Raw genomic sequence first — 17,673 nt, 5'->3', positions numbered from 1 at the left:
GGCGCGGCCCCGCTCCCTCTCTCCTCCGCGCTTCGCCGGCCCGCCGGTCCTCCGGGCGTGTTTCCCATGCTGCACCGCGGCGCGGCGGCGCTCTGGCCGGGCTGTCGCTGTCACCGCCAGCAGGAGGCTGAGGGAAGGCGCCGCTCGCCCCGCCGGAGCAGGAAGAAGCCGCCGCCGCCGCCAACTTCCCCTCGGCCTCCCCTCCCCCGCCGCCGCCTCCCCTCCCCCGCGCCCCGCCGCCGCCCCGCCATGCCCGGGGCCGCGGCACGGGCCCTCTGAGCCGCCGCCGCCGCGCCCCGGCCCGGCCCGCCTTCTCTCCGCAGCTCTGCAGCCGGTAAGTGCCGGCGGGCGGGAGCGGGGAGCTGGCCGGGTCCGGCCGGGCCCGCCCGCGGCGGCGGCGGCGGCGGGAGGTGCGCGGAGGGAGGGCAAAGGAGAGGAGAGGGAAGGGAAGGGAAGGGGGGGCTGCGGCGCGGCCCGGCCTGGCGCGTCTCGCCCGCATGGGCCGCGCTCGGCCCCGCCGGCGGAGAGGCCGGTGAGCGGGGGATGAGCAGCGAGGCGGCGGGCGCCCTCCTCCCCCGCTCCCCGCCGCGCAGGGGGGCGCCGGGAGCTCCCTTCCGCTGCCCCCGGCCGGCGGCGGGGCTGCCCCGGCAGAGCCTCCCCCCGCGCGGCGGGCCGGGGCCGCGGGGCCAAGCAGGCCTCAGCGGGGCCGTGGGGACGGGGCCGGCGCTGCCGGCGGGGCCGGCTGACAGACGGACAGACAAAGGGCCGGGGGAGCCGCGGACGGACGGACCGAGAGGCGGGCGGGCAGCGTGTCCCCTCGGCCCCGTCCTCCCGGGCGGCCGGATCCTCCCGCTGCCCGCCGCTCCATTGTTCCTGGTGTAACATAGGTGAAGTGTGCCGACTTGTGAAGATGATTTTATTCTGTGGGTTTTTTTAATAACCTTCTCCGAGCCTCCTCTCAGCTGCTCGGAGGACGCTTTTGCAAGGGACCTCTCTGCAGCGTCGGGCGCTGGTAACAAGTGCTAGGCTGGAAGTGGCTGGGAGGGCAGGGAGGACCAGCAGGAGTTGAGGAGGAATTAGTTGGGCTTCAAACACTTTCACTCTTCATCGTCTTTTCTCCCCCAATGCCCGCCAGACCTCAGCTGAGTGCAGCAATGTCTGTATGAAGCTGGCTCATAAAAAGGGAAGACATTTATGTTGCAAACGTAAATCATCTCTCTGATCACTTCATTTTCATAAACTGTTCAGAGCAGCTGTGAGGGCTTTTGCACAATGATGAAAAAAGTAGATATGTGGAATCCAGTGATCACAGCTTTAGTCTGGCTTTGAAAGCCTCCCTGTGGCATGACCTGTCTCTCTGCACACATGTGACATTCTAGTCCAAGAAGTTTTAGATGGGAGAGATGCCTTATTTCTGATGAGCAGCATCTTTGCCGTTGGTATATGACAAATGACAGAGGACTATGGTTTTGAGTAAGATCTCAGTTGCGTTGTTGATTTGCCATACTTATTCACAGATTTCAGTAATGCTTTACAAGCTTGCTAGGAATATGTCCCTGGGCCTGTCATGCTTAAACTTTTTGGCGTGCTCAGATCAGATTTCATCCTTGTAAGAGATACAATTTTTGTGGTTGTTCTCCATATATTTGGTGAAGCCAGGCCTTATATGGGAAAGAAGTGGAAAAATAGTCCTAACCTATATCAGTTTTTGCAGGTCTTCTTATGCTGTACTCAAAATCAGACAAGATAAACCAATGGTCTGATCTAGACTTAAAGTCTTTCCCGCTACGTAAAAAGTTTGCGTACCTTTGGGCAGCGCTGGTTTTTCAGTGTTCCAGTGTTTGGCATTCGCGCATGTGTCCAGTGACAGCTGTCACCTGCGGGAGCTTTGGCTGCGCTGGGCAGCCCTGGAGCTCAGGCGGCTGCTTTCCTGTGGGTCTCACGGCATCTGCAGCCTCCTGGTGCAGGGTACGGATTCCCAGCAGAGGCAGGCAAACCTTGCTGTTGTGGTGATGATTAAGGAAAACTCTACAAAATTAATTTTTCAGTTGCATGATTTCCTGCAAACTGTTGTTGTGGCCTTTTTTGATGAATATTCAGCTGGATGTGTGTGTGTGTGTGTGTGTTCGGTTTCCAAAAGTATTTTCTTTATAGTTGTTTCTGGATGTCTGCATGCCTCTCTTCCCCAAATATATGTATAGTTAGCCAGCGAGCTCATATAACTGAATAAAGCTAAAAAGGGTGCATCTGACCTCTTGTATTTAACTGTCATGCACATGTGTACTTTTTCTGACTTCACTCCTCAGTCCAGAGCCTGAGAGAACAGATGTATATGTAATCTGTGTTTCTGTTATTGTCCTTCTTGTCTATAAGTGCTTAATTTCTACTGTTTTGCAAACATATTCTATTTATGGAAAATCCCTAATACGATAGATTATGAAATCAAATAATAAGTAAGTAAGTAGCTACTTGAAGAACCACAATGGTTAAAAAGAATGGAAGAAAAATTACTCAGAAGGCGTAAAGTTGTATTGCAGGCTAAGTTGTTCACCTGAAGGAACATATAGTTCTGTAATATTATTATGTAGCTTCTCAAAAGATGATTTTCTGTCTCAGTTCAGTGTATACAAGTTTGTGTGAGGATTTAAGGCTCTGTGGAGTGTGTGTGTATTCTAGAGACAGTATCATAAAACCATTCAGGTTGGAAGTTGTTACTTCCAGCCAAGAACTTCTGTGTACCACTAACATTAAGAGTTGAACTATGAGAATATTAAGAATATATTATTCTAGTGAAAGATGGTGACAGTACACCTAAAAGAATTTAGGTCATTTCTAGAAGGGTTCTTTGCACCACAGACTCAATAATGTAAATTTGCAAATAGTGAAGTTCAAGGTATCCGTTGTTAGTCTATGGATTTGGGTAAAACATTTTAAAATGTACTAATGGAGAGGGAGGGTTTGTTATATTCTAGTCTTTTGGGGAAAAGCAGAGTGGGATTGTATTCTGTATGTGCTGCTGGAGATTTGTGATGTTTTTGTGACTGGGATCTTTGTGGATTCTTCCTCCGGTCAGGACTGTTACGTGTACTGTTGTCACATTGCAAATATTACAGATAGAGACCTGGCTGCATGGAGCTGGTTGATGGAGTGGGCCTTAACCTATCAAAACCACTTCAACTGTTTAGCACAATTTGGGATTAAGTTTGATTTAATTCAATTTTGGCTGTCATACAAAATACATTTTTCTATGTGAAGTAACAAAAGTTAAATAAGAAATACTGATGTCGGTATAATGTCTTAGATAAATAAACATACTACTATTGTTCTAGAGACCCTAAACATGGAACCGAGGTGTCCAACTTTCTTGTCCAAACTTAACGATGTCTTTTATATTAAATGAATGGGACAAGGAATGAAAAGTAGATGCTGTTGGAAATATTTTTTACTTTGAAGACTCTTAAGTGGATCTAACAGAACAATAGGTATGTTCTATTTCAAATAAGTACTTTTTGTGCCTTAGCCTGACATTTTATTGATAGCTGCCTTTCAAGCCAGCATCATTTATGATGAAATAGATTCAGGCCTTCAGCTTGCAGTCTGTGATCTGCATAACTGAGTGTTTAAAGACAAATGAAGTCCCACAAAGCCTCCATGGATCTAAGCAGACATGAGTGGCTGCTTTTAGCAGGTTGCAGGGCTTATTTGAAGGATAAGTACTGTGATTAACTTGCGCTTTCATTTGTGTGGAATACTGAGATTCATGAAATATTTTTTCCTTTTCCACGTACTGGAATTTATGCAGAAACCCTTGAACTAGTATTGAGTTTATACATTTAACTTACTGGTTTTTAAGAGCTGAGACATAGTTATTGACAGGACATGTCAGCAGAACACAGTCATTGGCTACAATATAGCTATATGCCAGGCACAAATTTCTGGCTAACAAAAGAAAATCCATTCAGGTTTTCATGAGATTTATTTTCATTTACACAAATGCTGTTAGTTACTTTATTACAGTAATTTCCAGTGAAGTTAAAAACACAGCTCCATCTGTTTAGCTCATTAGTACTCTATAGACATTTTAAATATACAATATTTTAACCATAGAATATTTTATACATCAGCAATAATGCCATAAACTACGCAAGTGACATAGGTTTAACCTATTTAAATTTCAAATTAAAATACAATAACATATGTGAGTTTTCCTATATTGTAAGTGATTAACTTGTCTTCCCCTGATTTCATATACAGATATTTTTTCATATATCATTCAGACATTCAGCATGTTGGATAAAATGTCTTGAAAAATACGTAATACATTATCACAGAACTTGATTATAAGTGTGTTCTAAGGGGAAATTCATTGTCTTTTAGAAAGACTGTGGAAAGCACAAGAAGCAGAAGGGTTAGAATCTCCTGATACCTTCTTCCATACTGTCAGAACTTTATTTTGGGAGCTAATGTAGAGACTGATACTGGTTTTGCTCAGAAATAATTTTAGTCTACTCTTACAATATTATCAGTGTGTTAATGTATTCAAGGCTGCGATATCAAGAGGTAACAGCGTGAATACTGTAATATAGTTAATGTATTACTTATTTCTATTACTTCATGATTTCATTGCACTTTGGAAAACAGCAAAACATAGCTCTTTAATGGAGTATGGATATTGGCCTGATCCTGCATTAGATATAATCTAGTGGCATATTAGTATTACAGTATCTGCATCTTGTCACCGTTTGTGCAGAAAACTTTAAGGCAGTACTGTCTAATTCTTCTCTTCTGACTAGGGTGACATTTTTATAGGCGCAGAATTAAACAGTCTGATAAAATGAAATCTGTGTGGGAAGAAGTTCCAACCTGCAAACAGCAGTAGGGTATAATTTATGAACAGCCTATCAAATATAAACTGTCTAGATCTCTGGTACTGGAGGGGAAAAAAAAAAAAAGAAAAAAACACACAAAAAGACCTAAGAATCAAGTTGTCTGTAAAATGTCTTAAAACAGTTTCTGGATGTAACATGTGATATTACTAATACTTAAAGCTGTTGTGATATCTGTGTGAGCTCGGATATGAGGTTGATAAGCCTTCTGCTCTAAAGTTATTTCAAATGGCAGCTACACTCATAAGGTAAAAATGTCTATTCATAAAATTTTTTGACAACAATGTTTTTGTAGTAATTTCCCATAAAGTCTGTATTAACTTTTCCTACTTATGTAGCCGAAAATGGATATGAAAGACTCACTAAAAAGGCTTATGATGCCAGTGACATAATGACCAGGCCATGTTACCTTAGTGCAAGAGGTGAAGTGAGAAATATCGATGTTGAGCAAATTAGACATCGTTCACTAGCGATGTTTAAGAAAGGGAAAACAAACATCTTTGTACACTCTCTGTATTTTAACCACTACAGTTTGCCCTGAAAAATTGTCAGACTTCTTTTTTCTATTGTTGGGGTTAGATCTGAAATGAGAAAGTGGTGATGTACTCCTAAAAGGTATGTGTGTGTATATATGTATATATAAAGCTCTTTTAGAAGGTATTTATGGTGATCTCTGGCCTAAAGCTCTGGTCATTGAGTATGAGAAATGTTCAGCATAAAGTGAAGTTTATTTTACCAGACAGTAAGCAACATGTTATGCGGGTTAGCTGCCTGGGATGGAGCTTTGTTTTGTAGTTTACTGGGAAGGGGCAGAGCAAGCAAGTAACTTATACATTCACCGACTTTGTGCAGATTTCCTTTGGTAGTAAAAACGACTTAGTCTTGTTTTCAACAAGTGAATCTGTAGTATTGAATTGCGAACATTCTTCAGTTTTCTGAAGGGAGGGGAGGGGAAGGGGAGCAAAATGAATATTGAAGCCAAGAAATGAGTGCATTTCGCGGGATCCTTGGGTAAAGTTTTAGTCTATAAGCATTAAAACAGTCAGTGTTTCCAGATGCAGTAGATGATTTCAGAGTTTTTCAAATAGGAGTACTCTAAAGCAAATTACCATCTCTGTTGCTGACCTCCTGAAGTACAATTCTCCCGTTTTTAACCACATACACAGTGGTTCCCGACATAGGTCATTGTTATATGTGAGTGTCTGTCAGATGAAGTATATGTGAAAAGGATGACAATTGTCAGGCTTTTAAGTCGGGTAGTTTATAGCACTGAGCATTTCTAGATACAACAGTAGCTATATAAATACATTTAAGAAATCTTTTCACTTTGTGTCCTTAAAGTTTCTTTTAACAAAGAAGTTCTTCATGAAAAATTAGTAAATTCAACCAACTCCTTTTTTGCTAGAGTAATCTTACCCTTCTTACCTTGAAGAAAATTTTGTAATGACCACAGTAGATCAACTGTAGAGAGACGCCGTCAATCCTCAGGGTACCAAGATGTGGCACAATTCTTTTAGACCACAATTACTTGCAGATTTTCTAGAGGTGTCTGTGGAATATTGGTTTTCAACTTATGTTTTGACCTTATGACTATTTTTGGGGGGTAGAATCTAGTGCGAAGGTTCCCTGTGTGAATATCGCTTTAACGGTATCAAACAAAAATGAATCATGCTTTTGGGAGAAAGACTGCCGTCATCCCTGAAGGAGGAAAGCTTTATTAGGCTGCTGCTCTCAGGAGCTTCCTCCGTCACTAGTGAACCTCACAGTTGTACTCAGAGATGAATTTTTGTCTGGGTCAGCAAAAAGATGTGAAAGTTATGGGATTGTCTTCTGGGCATCGGGAAAGCTTGTATTGTTAGCAGGTGTAAGGAAGTAAGGGAAAATTACTTGGCTTTAATGTTGCTTTTCCCTTCCAGAGATTAAGGATTTTTTAAATGAATGGTAGAAAATAATTGTTATGTATTTAAAATGCATTTTTATGATCACAAATTATTTATACCCAACATGAATTAAGGGATTGGAAGGGGGAATAAAATAGAGTTTATAGGAAAGGAGCACACAGAGGATGATCATCCAGTTGTCATAGTATATTGCTTGAATATGTAGAATAAATGGCAATTTGTTGGCAAAACCAGTGGGCTTGTTGTCTTAATCTGACGGTTAAAAGTAGATCACACAAAACAGGTATGCTCAGGCTTTTCTGGTGCCTCTTAGGAACCTGTACTCCATGTTATATACACCGTATGGGATCAAATATTAATATAAGGCAGATTTAAGTGTGAGTTTACATTGCTGTTCCTTGAAAAGTGACAGTAAAAGGACAAACTGACAGAAAACCTAATCTCTCAATTCTTTGCATGACCTTGCAGTTTACTCTCTAGTGAGTCGTTGTGTTGTCCCCAGCTTACATTCCTTCTAGGTCACAGGACAGGGGCTTTCCACAGTTTTGGTGGTGATGAGAACGTGGCTGCAAAGGCAGAAAGCATGGGGTCCGTTGTAGTTACGTGTTACATGCCTAAAATTTGCTGTAACGTTGGGCAACTCTTCGTTTCCCATCTTCAGTTGGACACAAGTTCAGCGCAGCAGTCATGGCTCCAGCGTTTGCATCTTGGGCGCTTGGAATTGCTGCCCTGTTACCTCTGGGACACGTCTGTGCATCGAGGGAACCTGGGGGAGGGCAGCTGCATCTGTGGGTTGAGAGCTTGAGAACTTGAGACTCTAGATATGGTTGGATGAGAAAATGGTATCTGGAAAGCAGTCCATAAACACAGGGCATGCTGGGTTTTTCTTTTACCAGAGTCCTGTAGGAATATTTTCTTACTTTTTAGATTGCTTTCCTGCTTGCTTTGTAATATGGATTGTATTGAATGTGTTTCGTTAAAACTTGGCTTCATCGTGAAGTTACTTGGTTATGGATTCTCAGAAATTCCAGGCCTATTTGGGATGGCAGCTCTTAATTGTTGGCCTGTGAGTTAATAGCATCAAAAACTTTCAAGATTTTTGTTCCTAATAATTACAGGAGTTATTATAAACATGAAGCATATCTTTAGATCAATCTGAATTTCTGTTTTAGTGTATTCTAGCACTTAATTAGCAAGAATTAGCTGCAGGGTACCAAAGTCATTGAGGTAGAATCCAATTTTCTCAATCTTTTTATTCAAAAGGGCACAGTCCTGAGAGGTCTGGGTTTTATTTTTTGGATTATTTTCAATATTGGTTAATGGGCCAGGATTTCTCTGTTATTATTGCTCTTATAAAATGGCTTCTAGACATCTCATGTTTTGGCTTGCCTTGATCTGAAGATGGGCTTAAGTGTTTTAATGTTGTTTGAGAAATGTAGAACTGTAATGAGGAGTAATCACCTTGGGGTATGTGATAGAAGTCAGCGGGATTCCTTGTTCATACCATTCTTGGAGTATCAAGGTGAAGAGTAACCTGGCAGTTCTTGCTGAGGTTGTGGATAGTGTTTTGAAGAGGATATGCTGCAGCAGCACATAGGATTTAGTAGTTACCTGATTTGACTTTTTTTTTTTCCTTTGGAGTGAGGATCAGCCAGATTAAAAGAAGCTGACTTACAATTCTGGAATTTTATGTAAGCGGCATAGGAATAGTTCTTAGCTGATTTAATCTGACCATACATCTTGGTTATCAGTAGGGAGGTGGTGGATTTGTTGCAACAAAGTGGGCAAAAAAATCCTAACTGTACAGAAGTGTACTCTTGAAAAACTTCTTTGTTGTTTTGGCAAATTTACATGGTCTGTAACATGCTTATGCTCCAAGAGAGGGTTCTGAGAAAGTGACCTGGTTGCTCACTTCCATGGATTTAGAGTTTATTTCTGCTCCTTTCCCCTCTGGATTATTTCATACTGTCTTTAAATACTAACGTGTCCCTTTATGTGCTGACTCTTCTGCTTATTCTTGATGAAGATGCTCGATACAGTTGTGATGCTGTTGTAAGAGTGCTGGTCAGGCCACAGCAAGCCCTAATTCCACTGATGAAAAGTGCTCCTTGGTGCCCAGTGCATAACTGGTTGAATATTTTGAAGAACGGTGATAATTTTTTTGTTATTGTTCTCTATTGGTCAGTGGTCTCTCTAGCGGAGCATCTCAAGATCCTCTGCTCCTTATTTTTTATCATGTTGAAGGAAGGAAAGGACTACACCAGAGCATACTGCCCGAGATGCTGCTTCTAACGATACCTAAATCATTGTTACTTCACTGTTTTTATATGGTTATACAGCTGCCATCTCTTAAAGGTCCAAACAACTTATGGAAATGTCTTGTGCATTATGGTTAGGAACAGTCACCTGTGATTCTTTTTCCTCAGAGGGTTATTATATGGGCTTATTTTTTCCATCAACTGTGTTATGTGTGTGTTGCCTTGTGTTTATGTTACCAAAGTGAAGTACATAAGCTTATGTGTTGAAGTAGTTTATTTTCTGTGTTTCATTTTTAGTTGCTGGGTGTATTGGTCTTGTGGAATAGGTCCCTAAAAGGCCTTTTTTATTGTGAGGATGGCAGACCTGTGGTGTTTGAGGAGTGGAGTGAAGCAGTCAACTCAAATCTATATCATTGGGCTTTAGGGAGGGGTCTTCCAAATCTTCTGGCCCACACCACTGGTGGATTTGAAAGACGGACACTGAAGCTAACACGGGTGTTTGAAAAACAATGTAGCAAGCATAGGATTTGCTTGGTCTGCCTGCAGTGGATCTTTTAATGAAGAGGTATTCATTCTATCATGTTTTGGACTAATTGGGTTTTTTGAGTTTACTGTTCCATGTGTAGGTGAAAGCTATGCTTGAAACACGGCTGAAAGGCAATAAACATACATTAAAAAATTATGCTGGGATATGGCACTGCCTCCTCAGCAGGTTTAAATGGGAAAATGTTCCTTGCCTGTACCACCATGTGAAAAGTTAATCTACAGAGAGCCAAGGATATTTCTCAAAACTTTTTTATAGGTGTTATACAGAATATACTCTAACCCTGGATAAGTTTACCTTAATGAAATTAGGGGAAAAAATGTCCACTTAGTGCACACCGATGTCCTAAAATTGAAATTGCAGCTTAGGAGAATGTTTCCTGTATTGTAAAACACTTGCATTGCCCTTGCAGCCTGAGAGCCCGTGTTGAAATAATGCTTTTGAATGCTGAAGTAAGATCTAGAAATATTGTGCGTGCTCTGTAAGATCTGTTTTGCATCTGTTATCCATGTCCTTCTCACCTGGAGTTTAGTGTTGGTATTTCCCTGAAAGTTTTCCTTACACTGTAATGTACGTAAATGAGGGGTGTCTTCCAGAATCTCTGAGATGGCTTTTGCTGCTAACTTCAAATCTTTTGAATCAAAACCTTCTTGATTATACTTGGGTTAGCTTATTGTCCAATATTATTTAGTGTATGTGGGCATGTTAAGTAATTGGTTGAATTTTTCTGTATTTACTATTTTTCTTTAATACATATCCACAGCCTTTTAGAAAACAATGAAGCTGAAGTAAAGATATTACAGGCAAGAAAAGCATGCCCTTTTAAAAGAACAGGTTTAGGTGTAAGTCAAGCACACAAACATTAAAACTGCAGCATTGAGCTTTACTTATGTCACCTTGATTTTGCCATCCTAAGTGTATGTATGTCACTATATTACTAATATATTGTACCTTATTACTATATTGTAGTCTTTCGTGCCATCCGAACACAATATTTCACCCCTCCAGAAGCCCCTACCTTTTTGACCGCACAGGATACATGCTGCTCATTAACTGTGCAGCTGCTCTATAATTTGCTTTCTTCTCGTTGCATAACTTGTGTTCTCTTACTATGCTTTGCTTAATCCTGTTCTGAAGGCAGAATGAATATATTTCTTTGTGAAATTTCCGTAACTGTTACCAGTAGGCTTGTGAGGCCATAGATAGTTCCTACTGTTCTCTTCACGCCTAAATCCTAGGTAGGTCATTGCCCCCGTTTCGAGGACAAGGAGGTGGAAATATGGGGTGGGGAATGATTTGCCAAGGTAACAGATTTGCCCAGCAGCAGTGGCAGAGCTGAGAAAAGAAGTCAAATCTCTTACAGTTCTGTTACGACATTGTGGTGGTAACCACCGTTTCTCTCTTCAGTCTTACCCTCATGCTTACCTTTTCTCGATGACAGTCCTACACTTTGTGCCCTCATTCCTCTAGTGATTCTCTACCGAAGTAGCTGCTCTCTGTTAGCTGGAATCCTACTGGTTGTGCTTTCTGATCAGTGAATAGGTCCAAGGAGAGGCTGGACCCCTCTTGCCCACCTTCTGCTGGTAGTTACCAAAGTAACTGATGTGGGTTTACCTTTGCATTGACATGTGCCACGTGACCACAGGAACAAGAGCACTGTAAACTGATTAGTTCACCCTTGTGACCTATATTGAACGTTTCTTATTCTTACAAGTATTCCACTATGTCTCAGGGAGAGGAAACGGGCACTTCTTATTATATAGTTGGAGAATTGATGCCTGGAAGTAAGATGGAAATTTGTGTTTGTTGTGGATGTCCATTGGGTCTCTTTCTTTGCCTTTAAAAAAAATAAAATAAAAAAAGAAAGGAATATATAGCATCGCCTCCATCTTTGCCTTTTCAAACTGTTGCTGTCATTGATTTAGTTGCAGCCTTGCATACTCAACATTTAGAGTAAATCTGACCCAGATGTGTCAGGGTAAGCACCCAGAAAATAAGGAAAGTGTAATTATTGATCATCTATTAAAAAAACCCCAAAAAACAAACAAGTTTGTATAGACTTGTACAGACTTGTGCTTGAATAGACTTGTGCAAGATCTCTGGCAAGATCAAGGACAGGATCCTATTTTGCAAGATAGCATTCAACTGCTTAAATGGTTGTGACTTTCTGTTCCTGCTCTCTGTGTCTCATTTACGTATATTTCAGCCCTTGCAACAAATGGAGCAATGATATTATAATCTTACTAGTTTCACCTGCTTCTATGGAGCAGTTCTATCCAGTGTGCTGAAGGAAATGACGCTTTGTAGAAAAAGATATATATATATATATATATATATACACACACACACGTATTATGAAAAATAAAATAAAATCACAGTGCCAATAGGCTAGAGAGGTGAATTTTGATGAACCAAGGTACCTTAGATGTGGTAGCCCTGAAACTTCTGCATGTTTGCATGCAACTTTTTGTATTCTTCTGGGGGTTTTAGTGTGTAATGTTTTAAGGATTTTTATAAAGCAACCTGGAAAGAAACACCAGAAATTCTGTTATATATACACACCTTTGCCATTTAGACCACTAGACAGAGTAACTGACAGCAATACTAGGTTGTCATCTTCTGTAAAACGCAGCATAGTGCTAGTGATGAGGGGAGATGCTTCACAGACGCTTGCAGATAGTAGAGGAGTGGTAAGACGCAAAGAATTGAAGGGCTTGTCAAAAAAACAAAACCAAAAAACCCCACAGTTTTTAAAAAGCAACAATTTTTTCTTTTCCGTTTATTTTCAAGGTGAAATTAAATAAGAGAGCCCACTCCTGCACCCTGTTTTGAGCTTCTTCTGACACACTGTCTTTATGGTAAATCCAGTCAGTGAATTAATCTGGCAGAAAATTAATAACTGGGAAAAAAAATTTGCCAGGCTGATGGAATGTATAAACCAATATGTCTTTGTATGAGCATCAGAGTAGGCACAGAAGACAGAGTGAACTCTTGACAGAGCAGGGTTGCCCCTTGCAATGACAGTTGGCTGTCAGATTGGCTTGGCTTTGTCATATAACTGCACTGTTATCAAAATCAAATAAACATTTGATCCAGTATCTGAAATATTTTTACAAAGATTCAGCTTGAGGCTTGCATGAGATACATTAAATTTCACAAAATTTTAAGCAGTTGGACTGAAGTTATAAACTACTAAAAGTGCTTAGAGTATGCTGGGTAGCCTTAGTTATGTGTAGCGCTTGCTTTCCTGTGTATAAATTTCATGGGAAATCTCTGGAGTGAGCATGTTTGAGTGCCTGAGTTTCATAGTGTAAGGGCAGAAATTCTGCATTGTTCTGAGGTTTACTATACAGTGAAGGAAATTCCCATATAAATTCTCAGAATTAACTGTTTTCTAGTAGTTTACAATTTAGTACCACAAAATTAGTGGGCTGTTTTTCCAGATAAAAAGTAACATTGTCTATGGGTTTTGGAATATTTAAAGTGTGTTTGCTAGACTGGTGACATCCCTGTGAATTTTGACATGTACCTGTGGCTTTGTTAATATAGTGTTAAAAGCTTTCTGATACACATTTGATATTAGATTATGGTTATACTGGCGATAATCTAACACTGATTTTAGGATAAACAAGGTGGCAAAGATTTTCACACATGGGTAATTTTATGCACAATAAGTAGATTTTCTGTGAGTAATCTTGTTGATTGTAATAGGACTATTCACAGCTCAGTGTGAGTGTAAATCTTGGGAGGATCAGGCCCTGTACTGGCACGTGTTCAGCAACATGGAGCATTTAGAAATAACTGTGCAGTCTAAAGAGTGTTTGTATCATATGTTACATTTTAGAATGTGTTAATTTTATGATCTGTGAACCTTTTCACAATGATTTATGTTTGATTATTTTCTTTTTGCAAGTCAACACATTTTAATTCATTCTTACAAACACTCGTCTGTTAATTTCAAATCTTTCTTTTAGCTATCTTATTTTTCTGAGTAGGGAGAAGAGGTAATTTTATTTAATATTCTTTATTTAGAACCATTAAGTAGGGTATTGGTTTTTAGTTTTGAGGCTTCTGCAGTATGTTAGAAATTGAACTTTTGATATTGCAAAAGCTGTTTCCTTTTATATTGGATTATATCCATATTTTAATAGTGCAAATGTATTTTCTAATGTGAAAATATTCAATGTTTCATGGTCTGGTAGGGTTGTTAAGTGTATATTAGGAACCTGTGAAATTCTAATTTTTTCTTTTGGAGAAGATTGTGTTGATGGCTGTTTTATTCGTGGTGGTGCTTAAACACAGGTAGTTTTTAATGTGCTATTAAGCCACATTGCTGTCTCTTTCTTCATTAGCATTAGGTATTGAAGAATTATTTGTGACTTTTATAATTCCTTTTAGGAAGAAGGCATTTGAGAATGCAGATGTATGTTTTTCTCTGGGTCTAATTTGGCATAGCTGTAAGGTATGTTTGCACAGCAGCTCTACCTCCTTCATTTGTGTTGTGTACATTGCATTTGCGGAACGTTTCACAATAGGCTTTGATCTAATCTAACCACCGACTGGTGCTGAAAGCCGGTGCTGAAAGCCGCGGTCCTTTTCCCTCCTCTCTGCTGCCTCACTTGTGGATCTCCCATCCACCCTGCCTGCAAAGGAAACCTCACAGCTTTTCTGGTGGGCACATTTTTTCTCTAACTCCCTTCTGAGTTGCACAATGCTGGGCTCAACCCAGGGAAGGCAACAAGATGGTCTGACAGGGGGAGAGGTGCAGGGCACTACTTTGGGCAGGTAGCCCGTCGATCAAATTGTTTCTTGCAGCTGTATCCTTGAGAGCTGGGTTGACATTTCTAAATAACAAACCACACCAAATGTCCCATTGGAATGGCCTTTTGGTTGGCTGAATTTTATTTTTAAAGTGAACCCAATTAATATCTCTGGGTACTTGCTCATTAAATTAAATAATGCTTTACAACTTGCTTAGGAAAAGAAGGGAGAAGACAGAATAACCCTTACCTACCATCAGTCGAAGTGAAGAAAAAGAGGTGGACCATGTGTTGTCCTGCGATGGCTAACAAGTTCTGCCACGTTCCTTCGGGGTCTCTGTTCAGCTTTACTTTGTAGCAACCACCATCCCAGCAGGCTTTCTAAAATCCATTAATATTTTCTTTTGACTGTATTTTAATTTTTGCACTGGAAAGGTTGTCATGCTTTTCATTTAGTATGTTTTTGTTTAAATGGCTGTTTCTTCACTTAGGAATATTGTCTTTACCACTTAGCTCTCCAACTTACTGCACCAGGAACCTTTGGAAAAGCTGATGTCAGGGTTACCGAAATGCACAGTTCTGTATTACCACCGGAGAGTTTGGGGTGGCAGCAGTTTGTGGTTCTCTGGCTGTAGATGTTCCACAAGCAGCTGTGGGGCACTGAACAGAAAAGGTGCTGGGATGATCCGGGAGACTTTTTCTGTGCAGTTCCGCCCCTTCCCCTTCCTCCTCCCCCAAAATGTCAGCACACCAAGGAAGCTCTGCCTGTGGATGTCTCCTGTGAAATGCTTTGCCTAGAATAAAGGTTTTGAGAACCTCTACCAAGTTTGAAGATTTAGTTGACAGCTTTTTTCCCCTCTTGGTACACAGAGAAACTATAGATTGAAAGAAAAATCATATGATTATTTGGTGAAGCTTAATGAAAGTTCTGAAATTCCTTGGAAAACGTCTCTGCAATAAGGACAACAATGTTTTATGCCAAGAAATATGCTTGTGTGTATTAGCATGTGGTTTGTATTATTGTAGCTTCCCCGAAGATAGTCTGAAAATACATTGATCTTTATTTCACAGATGCATCTTGCACTTGAAATATTTATTTAATCTTCGCAGGCTTGGTAAAGTGAACTTGTTTGAATGCTTTTAACTTACATTTTCTTTATCACGCTGTCATTCTTCCAAGAAAACTTCTTGTCATCTTCAATTTAAATGATAGGATTCCTTTTATGTGAGCCAAAAGGAGTCAGTTGACAAATTACACATTTTACTGAATTGATTGCAATTGGGATACTTCTTGTTTGGATGAATAGCTTATTTTTGTTTGTGTTTCTTAACTTTAAAACAGTACCTGCATGTCATAGAACTTACATTGCGTTTCATCACTTAGAATATGCAGCCTAACACTTATGAGCGCTCATTGTTTTTCAATGAAAAGCCAGATGTTTGCAGGCCTGGTTTAATAAGCAGAACACTCACTGTACCAGCTGCTGATATGACTCAAGATCACGACTGGAAAACAACTTGAGTGCTTTCAGTTGCATGACTCTACTTAGCCTACTAGTCAGGGTGAGAAGGAAAAAGTTTCCATATCCTTGACAACTGAGAGAACTAACAAGACCAATAAATACCAGTACCCTGCTGGCCTCGCTTCTAGGCAGCTGCTGGATCTTGCCAGCTGTGCTAAGATTCTGCAAGTCAGGAGTCTTCCCGCTGCTGTTGGTGAGAGCAGGAGGCTCTTCTGCAAACACTCAGCCTCTCTGTTTGCACTCGCCTGCCTACCTTCCTGCCAGGAACTAGCTTTACATCCAGGATTTCCGTAATTCATACCTAATTTCAGAGTGATATGGCAGCATCCTCCTTGTGGAACAACCTTCTGCGCCGTTCTCGTCAGTGGCTTGAGCAGACAGATTAGGGCCACCACGTTCTCACACTTGGTGCTGTTTGTTCTCCCTTGTGAATGCGTTTCAGCATTTTGAGTTCTTGTATTCTAGTACCTGTCCACGTCATTCCTCTCAAGAATCTGCAGTGAGCTTATGCTGTCTCATTTCTGTAGTGTGGAAAAAAGCATAGTGCATGATGATCTGTGTGAGATGTACTCTGAGTATGGATTAACTTGGGATAAAGGCTGAAATGAGTAAATATATCTGCCTGTTTTCCTTCAAGTCTTTCATGCTGCATATTTAAAATGCCCTACCTAAGACACCGGTCTCAATCTTAGATCTTTTGCATGTTCTCTTATCAAATAATGGCTCCACGGGAGACAGATTCTTAAGAACTTCAATTCCTTCTCACATTTCTTACTTGGCACAGGATAATCTACACTGATAAGATGATAAATTAATCCTCGTTTTCTTCTTTGAGGAGCACTAAGGTCTGTTGTTGCAAGATCTCTCTGGGAGATCCGCATTGGTGGAAAAAATACAGCCTTAGTGCGGTGCCAGGCTTGCTTTTTGTTTGTTTGTTTTTGTTATTGCTGAGAAACTGTGAGTATGGTTTCCCAGTTAGCTCCAAAAAATACTTCATGATTTATGCAATGTCTCCAGGTGGCTGTGTGGCATACCATACGTGCATTTTCCCTTGGAGACATGCGGAATCTCATTCTCTTACTATAAAGTGGATTAACTTGGGGGTAAACTTGTCACCTAGCACTACCTGAGCTCACTTAAGGCATTAAGGAATTGTTGTCTGTATTTGAAGACAGTTGCTGTGAAAATCAAGAGTCAGATTTCAAACTTCTTTGTGTTAGCGTTGCAGGAGAACAGGGAAGGACAAATTGCAAGCAAAAATGTTCTGAACAGAATTTTTCCCCATGCTCTCCTCCTGTCACAGGCGTTTTTGGTCTCTAGAATGTGCTTTTTACGTTATAAGGAAGAATATTATAAATTTAATGACATTGTCATATATAAACACATTTAGCTTGATGACTCTGTCCTCCTGACTTTGAGCAGAGGAAGGCTCACTAAAAAAAATGTAATTGACTGAAAAGCTTCTTTCTTTGGCTTGCCTCTTAAATATTTGAAGCTTGTGGAAGTCAGACCATCCTGTCTGTCCACCTTCCTATGTTCAGGAATGGAGAAGCTGTCACAATAGTGAATAGGGATAGGACATGAGAGTCTACCAGAAGGTGTTAATGGGCCTTTTTTTTTTTTTTTTACTTGTTAGGGTGTGTGGTGAGTTTGTTTCTTTGTTTTTAAGAAATTGAGTGAATTTTACTTTCACAACTTTAAGAACTATTAGTAGTATTTGAAACAAATCATAATGTAGCGAAACGTTGAGATCTTCTTCAGCTGTTTCTACTGGTGGCTTGCATTCCTACTAAGTACTCTA

At 40.6% G+C, this 17,673-nt stretch overlaps 1 protein-coding gene across 2 annotated transcripts in view; it reads left to right on the top strand.

The window, feature by feature from the left end:
* The first annotated feature begins 251 nt into the window (after window positions 1–251).
* The window catches only part of ZNF148 (zinc finger protein 148), a 38,604-nt gene continuing 21,182 nt past the window's right edge, over window positions 252–17,673 (top strand). Inside the window, exon 1 of one of the 2 annotated variants that reach the window (XM_065638071.1) lies at window positions 252–334. The gene's annotated coding sequence lies outside the window, so the exon portion shown is untranslated. The remainder of the gene's footprint in view (window positions 335–17,673) is intronic. The other variant, XM_065638070.1, reaches the window with a different exon arrangement.

This window comes from Caloenas nicobarica, chromosome 6, assembly GCF_036013445.1.
Source record: "Caloenas nicobarica isolate bCalNic1 chromosome 6, bCalNic1.hap1, whole genome shotgun sequence".
Taxonomy (NCBI): Eukaryota; Metazoa; Chordata; class Aves; order Columbiformes; family Columbidae; genus Caloenas; species Caloenas nicobarica.
This window is presented reverse-complemented; position numbering and strand designations above follow the sequence as displayed.